Genomic DNA, 8,294 nt, shown 5'->3' with positions numbered 1-8,294 from the left:
TAACTGTTTGTACCACCTAGGGACTCAAAGACTAATGTAATTCCAGGTAAATAAAGAGAGGTAGATCTGAACTGGCAATTTCAAATATTGGATTTGAACTGCCAGTATTTCTTTTAGTAGCCATCTACTTAACTCTTTATATTGTCTAGCGGTCCATATTAAAGAAGATGCTATGTTGGTGGGATAAAATTTCTTGTGGGAAATAAATATAAAAGTCACCAATTTGGAGCAAGGTGTTTTGAATGGCTTAGTTTGTTTTATTGTTTTCACTTGTTTCCATATAGCATAATCACCAATTTCTTAATGTTTTTTTTTTGGTTTTTTTCTTATTTTCGATGTTGGTGAGCTTGGTGGCAGCCCTGCAACTATTGACGGATGCATGAAGTTTTATTTTTCTGTATATTGCTTTTATCTGTTTTTCTAGGTTGCACTATTAGATTGTGGACAGAGTTCAATGGAACCTTCTCAACCATCTCTCTACGAGACCAGAGATGTGGAGGTGGCTCGCTGTGGTGCGCAGGCACTGTGGAGCTGCAGTAAAAGTTATGCAAATAAGGAAGCCATACGTAAAGCTGGGGGCATCCCTTTGTTGGCTCGATTACTGAAGACTTCTCATGAAGACATGCTAATTCCAGTGGTGGGGACATTGCAGGAATGTGCGTCAGAGGTACACAGACCAGATCTGCATCTCTTTTCTTTATTTACCTAGACTTACATTAGTCTTTGAGTCCCTAGGTGGTATGAATAGTTAAACACTTAACTACTAACAGAAAGGTTGTTGGCTTGAACCCATCCATAAGTACTTTGAAAAAAAAAAAAGCCTGGGACTTCCTTTCCAAAGGCTAAAGCCTTGAAAACCCTATGGAGCAGTTGTATTCTGCACACTTGAGGTTGCTACTGAGTCAGAATTGACTCAGCAGAAAATAGTTTCATATATATATAAAACTTTAGTGAAAAACTAATTTAAAATTCACAATAAAAACTTGAAAAAAAACAACAAAGTAATCTTAAGGTTACTATTACTTCTATGGAGTTTGTTTTTCAAAAAATCAGCATTCTCTCAGAAGTGAAACTCAAACTAATAGAACATCAATTTAATCAGTGCCACTATGATATAATTTTACAAATATTTGACTAAATTTTCATGTTCTTATATAGTTATGTTTAACTTGGAGGCTGGTGTATTTTTTTTTACCAAGAAAGTTTGTTCAGAAAAATTGCACCATGATAAAGTAATTAGATTATACCTAATTTTAAAAAGGTTTCTGCCCTAACTCCAACACCCCTTCCCATAATAAACAAATGAATTCTTTACAGTGTCTATAGTAAAATAGCCCATCTTCAATCATACTGGGTGTATTTATCTGCCTCCAAAACCTGTGTGATATGTGTCAGAAACCATGGCTGTCCAATTGACTCAAGCTGGTCTAAACAGATCTCCTGACTGGGAATTTCTATTTGAGTGGAGAGACTGTACTTAGTGTGAACTCTTCCCCTTAGTGACTTACGATTATGTGGGCAGAATCCCTGAAGTTTGATCTGCAAAGAGAGAACAATGGAGGAGACGAGAATTGTCTAGAATAATCTGGTAAATTGTAAGAATCAGCTGCCACATGTCTTCATTTTATGAGATTTACAGAATTCACGAAACATTGTGTTATGTAGACATAGAATATAAACAATTTTTTTCCAAATATTGTTTCCAAAGTTGTGATGATATGTTGGAAAACTGACCTTAAAAATTAGTAAGATAGGAGACATTTGGTATTCTGTTTTCATTTAGGAACTGAATGTTTGTGATGGATGTGGGTATGCAGTGGGATAAGAAGGAAGTAATAGATGTCCTTCATCCTGGCCTAGTTTTGGGGTGAGGTTGAGGTAGCAGATCCAGAGTTTTCTTTGTTTATTCAGAGTTTATAAATAATAAACAGATTATTCAGAGTTTTCTCTGTTTCCCCCACTGTCTTTCCTATATTTCTAATCTGACCTGTTAAAAATGTACATGTTCCTGACAGTTGTTTTACTAATGAAAAAGAAAGATTTGGATGTATAGTTCAAGTTCTGAAACCATTGATGGAATAAAGGAAAAGGAAGCTGCACTCAGAAGAGATACATTCAAATCCATATTAAAATATATTCATAATTGATTTTTTTATATTGAATATACATAAATGTTTCCATCTATATTCCTAGGAAAACTACCGAGCTGCAATCAAAGCAGAACGGATCATTGAAAACCTAGTGAAGAATCTGAACAGTGAGAATGAGCAGCTTCAGGAACATTGCGCCATGGCTATCTATCAGGTCTGCTGAGCTCACTGAGCAGTTGTTGTTGTCCCTGTCTTTGAGTTTGCAGCAGTATTTCTAAATCTGTGGACATATTTTCTGGGCATGGGACTCAGGAATCCACCATTTAAGCAAGTAGCCTGGGGAATTCTCATGCATACAGAGATCTGAGAACCACTGCCCTGCCGTAATGACAGAGATAAAAATGGCACATGGCAAAGAGAAAAATTCCATCAAGAGATATGATGCTTTGCATTTCCAGAAGAAACGTGTGTGACCATCTCATCTTCCTCCTAAAACAATTTACTTAGTGTAATATAACAAAATGAATACATGGTACCTCTTTATTATTGAGTTCTGGTGTGGCGCTGTAGGATAAGCACTGGACTCCTAACCACAAAGTCAGTGGGTCAAACCTACCAGCCATTCCTCAGAAACCCTACACAGGGTCGCTATGAGTTGGAATTGACTCAGTGGCACTTAATAACAACAATGACAAACCTCTATTTCTTTTCATAGACTTTATTTAGACTTGTAGGTAGTGGTGGTTTAGTGGTAGAATTCTTCCCTTTTCTGCAGGAAACCCGGTTCTATTCCTGACCATTTCAAGAGCAGCCACAACCCATCTGTCAGTGGAAGCTTGTGCATTGCTATACTGTGGAACAGGGTTGGCAATTTAGTGGTACAGTCTATAACCGATCTTGGAAATGGTGCAGGACTGGGTAGTGTTTCATTCAGTTGTACATGGCATCACCATGAGTCAGGGGCTGACTTGAAAGCAGCTGCTTAACAAACAACATTTAAACATGATGACCTTGGGATAGGTAAATGAGTGTGTATATGTATTCTCACGTTATCTTTTTGTAAATCTACTTAGTCTTCATTAACTTCTTATGGATTATAATTTCCATAGTATAATAGATTAGAATGGTAAGAAGAAAGATGGCCTGGACAAATTAGATAAGGGTGGTCCCTGGCTGCACCAGTTTCTACCTAATGAGAACAGATTTCCTAGAGAAATGCTCTTAAGATGTGCCAAGTAAGAGATGAGTCAAAAACAGACCACCAGAGAAAGCTCTCGTTCCAATAAAGGAGCATATATACTACCACTCATCTGTAAGTTTGTCATCCTGTGATGACTTGTGTGCTGATGTGATACTGGAAGCTGTGCCACTGGTGTTTTAAATATTAGCAGGGTCACCCATAAGGAAAAGAAGCTGCAAACATCCATTAATAATTGGAACATGGAATGTACAAAGAATGAATCTAGGAAAATTCGAAGTTGTCAAAAATGAAATGAAATGCATGAAGATGAATACTCTAGGCTTGGTGAGCTGAAATGGACAGGTAATGGCCATTTTGAATCAGAAAATCTTATGGTTTACTATGCTGGGAATGTGAAATTGAAGAGATGGCATCACATTCATGGCCAAAAAACCCACTTCAAAACAGTGCTGCCTGTGATAATACCCATATACCCACAAGGAAGTCCAGTTAATACCACTACTATTCAAATTTATGCATCAACCACTAAAGCCAGTGATGATGAAATGGAAGAATTCTATCAACTTCTTCAGTCTGAAATTGATCAAACATAATCAGGATGCATTGATAAAATTACTGGTGATTGAGAAGCAAAGAGGAAAGACCTTGTAGTTGGCAAGTATGGCCTTGGTGATTGAAACTATCCTGGAGATCGCATGATAGAATTTTGCAAGACCAACAACTTATTCATTGTAAATACCTTTTTCAGCAACATAAAAGGCAACTCTAGGCATGGACCTCACCAGATGGAATTTACAGGAATCAGATTGACTGCGTCTATGGGAAGAGAAGGTGGAAAAGCTTCATCTCCTCAGTCAAAACTATGGAACAGAACATCAGTTGCTCAAATACAAGCTCAGGCTGAAGCTGAAGAAAATTAAAACAATTCCATGAGAGCCAAAATTTGACCTTGCATATATTATACTTGAATTTAGAGACCGACTCAAGAACAAATTTGATGCATTAAACACTAATGACTGAAGAGCAGAAGAACTGAGGTATAACATCAAGAATATCATCTACGAAGAAAGCAAAACAAACAAACATAACAGGAAAGAAAGAAAAGACCAAAATGGATGTCAGAAGAGACTTTGAAACTTGTTCAGAAGCTAAAGCAAAGGGAAGACATGATGAAGTAAAAGAACACAACACAAAATTTCAAAGGACAGCTCGAGAACACAAAGTTAAATGTTATAATGAAATGTACAAAGACCTGGAGTTAGAAAAACCAATATAGAATACATTCAGCATTTCTCAAACTGAAAGAACTGAAGAAAAAATTTAATACTTGACTTGTAATATTGAAGGATTCTGTCATGGTGTGGTGTGGGTTAATGTGCCAGACTGCAAAACCGTCTGAACTGCAAAGTTGGTGGTTCAAGCTCACCAGCTGCTCCTTGGAAACCCTATACAGGGTCGCTATGGCTCGGAACTGACTCAACGGCACATAACAACAACAAGGGCAAAACATTGACTGATTCAGAAAGAATCAAAATAAGATGGAAAGAATGCACAGTTACTATACCAGAAAGAAATGGTCAATATTCAACCATTTCAAGAGTTAGCATATGATCAAGAACTGATGGTACTGAAGGAAGAAGTCCAAGTTGCATCGAAGGCCTTGGTGCCTAGGTTGCTATAAGTCAGAAAGGACTCAATGCCACCTAACAACAACAACATTGAGTAACCACTGAGGATCAACTGGAAAGAATGACTAGTTTTTTAAAGTTGTAACTGAACCAGAGCTGAAAGTAACATAGATGTTAAACGTGAGTGATGAGCATGTACCTCTCTGGCACATTTTATGCAGCGTTTCTTCTTGTGGCCCTCCTGAAAGACTTGTCCCTGAGTTCTGTGGCATCAGGAAATGGCCATATGCTTAAGATAGTCACCAAACCTATATTAAATTCCTCCTCCATTGGCTGTGTCACCTGAGAAGTATGATCTGTGGTGACAAAGATTTTGGAGTAAATCTTTACTCCAAAAGATAACACAAATATGTGGATAAACGTGTTTGAACAAAATATCTGGTGTTATATGAATTTCTGTAGCACTGTGGGCTAATGCGCTGGACTGCAAAATCAGTTTGAACCGCAAGGTTGGTGGTTCAAGCGCACCAGGTGCTCCTTGGATATTCCATACAGGGCCGCAATGGGTTGGAACTGACTCGGTGGCACTTAACCATAACATATGAATACTGGTGTGGCACTGCAGGATAATGCAATGGACTGCAAGGTTGCCGGTTCAAAGCTACCAGCTCCTCCTCGGAGACCCTATACAGGGTTGCTGTGGATAGGCACCATCTCAAAGGCACTTAATGACAACATGTGAATATAACCCATTGCTCTGAAAGGGGCATAGAAACTCTATTGGGAAAATTCTTTATCTCTTAAACTTGGGGTCATTGAAAATTTCATTGAATCTCTACTACTCATCTATCTTCTCCATTACAATTTCTCAAGACTTTGTGTGGCAGGAATACTCTCTAGGCTATTACTGAGCCCTGCCTTTGTCTCAGTGAAAGCCTGAGCTATTCTGGAGCAGACTTAGGAGAATTGCCAAGGATGTAGGAACTGCATTGCCAAAACCACTTTCAGGAAGAGACACACTGTCAGAGAGAGAATGATAGTTTTCTTGGAGGCTCCTTTAGAAAATTATATTCTCAGAAAGTAACTTTAATAGCTGTTATCATGGCAGCTTCTTTAGTTATCACTAACGGCTTCTGGTTGACTTTTTGTGCAGTGTGCCGAAGATGAGGACACTCGGGACCTGGTGAGGTTGCATGGAGGACTGAAACCACTGGCCAGTCTACTCAGTAAAACTGACAATAAAGAACGGCTAGCTGCTGTCACGGGAGCAATATGGAAATGCTCCATCAGCAAAGAGAACGTGACCAAGTAAGAGAAGCCTGTAATGCAAACACAGCCACTGAAACACATCTTTGTAGTTAATGCTATTTTAATAGAGCTGATTCTAAGGTTACATCTGTAGTTTTAATAGATATGCATTCTGGATTAAATTGGCATAAGTAAGAGATTCTTAGGAATGAAAGACACTCCACCCCAGTCCCACCACCTGGCAGTGATTTTCTGGTCCTCTGTGAGGGCAGTGGTGGTTTAGGGGTAGAATTCTCCCCTTTCCACGTGGGAGATTGAGGTTTGATTCCTGGCCCATACACCAGCCTTCTGTCAGTGGAGGCTTATGTGCTTATGATGCTAAGCAGATTTCAGACTAAGAGGAGAAAGAAAAGTCTGGTGACATACTTCTGAAAAGTAGCCAATCAACACCCTATACAGTCTGATCCTGCTGTGTTTGGGGTCCTCATGAGTTGAGGTCACTAGAAAACAGATAATAGCAAGAGCAAGGCTAAGGTGCTGCCTGACAGAATTTCTCTATGCTAATGGCTAGTTTGCATATCAACATCCATTTAAATTAGAAGTAACTCTAATGTTTTCTGCTGAGTCCTCTCAATGAGGGAATGAGTTCCCCATTGGAATCTTTAGATTTGGAGGTAGTTCATCTTTTAATTTTTACCTGTAGCTAAACAAGATAACAGCTAAATGTCAGGTAACCAGTTATCCTGAAAGAATTGCCATTTATAAATATGATTCCACAGGATTTTATTTTTAAATATTTATAAATTTTGAATCATCTGACTTATATCTCTTTACGGGTGTCCTAGTGTAGCACTGTGGGATAAAACTCTAGACCACAAAGTCAGTTTGAACCACGAAGTCAGTGATTCAGACTCCCAGCTACTCCTTGGAAACCCTATACAGGGTCACTATGAGTCAGAACTGACTCGATGGAATTTTAACAACAACATATCTCTTTATGTATTTTAAGAGTTGACACTTTGAGTAATGGATGTTCTGAAGCAACTCTTGTCTTATAGAGATGATTCCCCTTAATAAGAAATTCACATGTCATGACAATTTAATAGGAAACGGACTTACTTAATAGAGAAACTATAATAAAAAAAGGGTTGACTACATTCAAAGTAACCTTAGGGAAAAAAAGTAACCTTAAGTAAACAAATGTCAACTTCATTGACATTGGTTCTGATGAGGAATCCTGAGGTAGTACAGACATTTATGTCCTGGACTGCTTAATTAGAAGGTTGGTGATTACAACCCACCAAGAGGTGCTTCAGGAAAAAGAATTGGTGATATGTTTCCAAGAGGTCGCAGCTCTGAAAATCCTAATGGATTATGGTTCTACTCTGAGCAGCTGGGGTAACTATGAATTGAAATCTATTAAGTAACATTTGAAAACTTAGCTGTATCATGGTACTTTAGTATACTGCTGAATTTTCTTTATTAGATCAAGAGAAATGTTCTGCATGTAGCACCCTGCCTTGTATATTTCTAGTGAAAAAATCAGAGTGAAATTGCTTAACAAGAGAAATACTCAAATGTGTTAAAGGTTAATACTTAAAGTATCTAAGGGTGAATGAACTTTCATCCAAGAAACACAAACTACTGCTCATTGAAAAGACTTACTAAACCCAGATAGATACAATATGTGAGACTTTCTGTTCCTATATAAACCATATATAGCATCACTATGGGTCAGAACCTACTTCACAGCACACCACAGCTACCACCACCAAATGTATAATATATGTAAGTAATATGTAATATATTGTACCTCAAACATGGTCTATTATACCTTATGTTACATAAGTATATAACACATATGTAATATATATTTAATAGGACTCCTGGGACGACACTGTAGAATGAGTATTGGACTATGAACCACAGGGTTGGTGGTTCAAATTTCACTAGCTGCTCATCAAAAACTGTAATGGGTCACTATGAGTCAGAACCAACTTGACAGTACTTAACAACAACAATATATATATATAATAAAGAATTAATTTTCTTTAAACATTTAAAGCATGCTGTTCATGTAAAATGTTTTTACTGTTGTTGTTAAGTGCCGTAGAGTCAGTTCTGACT

The sequence above is a fragment of the Chrysochloris asiatica genome, unplaced genomic scaffold, assembly GCF_000296735.1.
Source record: "Chrysochloris asiatica unplaced genomic scaffold, ChrAsi1.0 scaffold00172, whole genome shotgun sequence".
NCBI lineage: Eukaryota > Metazoa > Chordata > Mammalia > Afrosoricida > Chrysochloridae > Chrysochloris > Chrysochloris asiatica.
The sequence above is the reverse complement of the archived record's forward strand: the minus strand, read 5'-3'. Positions refer to the sequence as shown.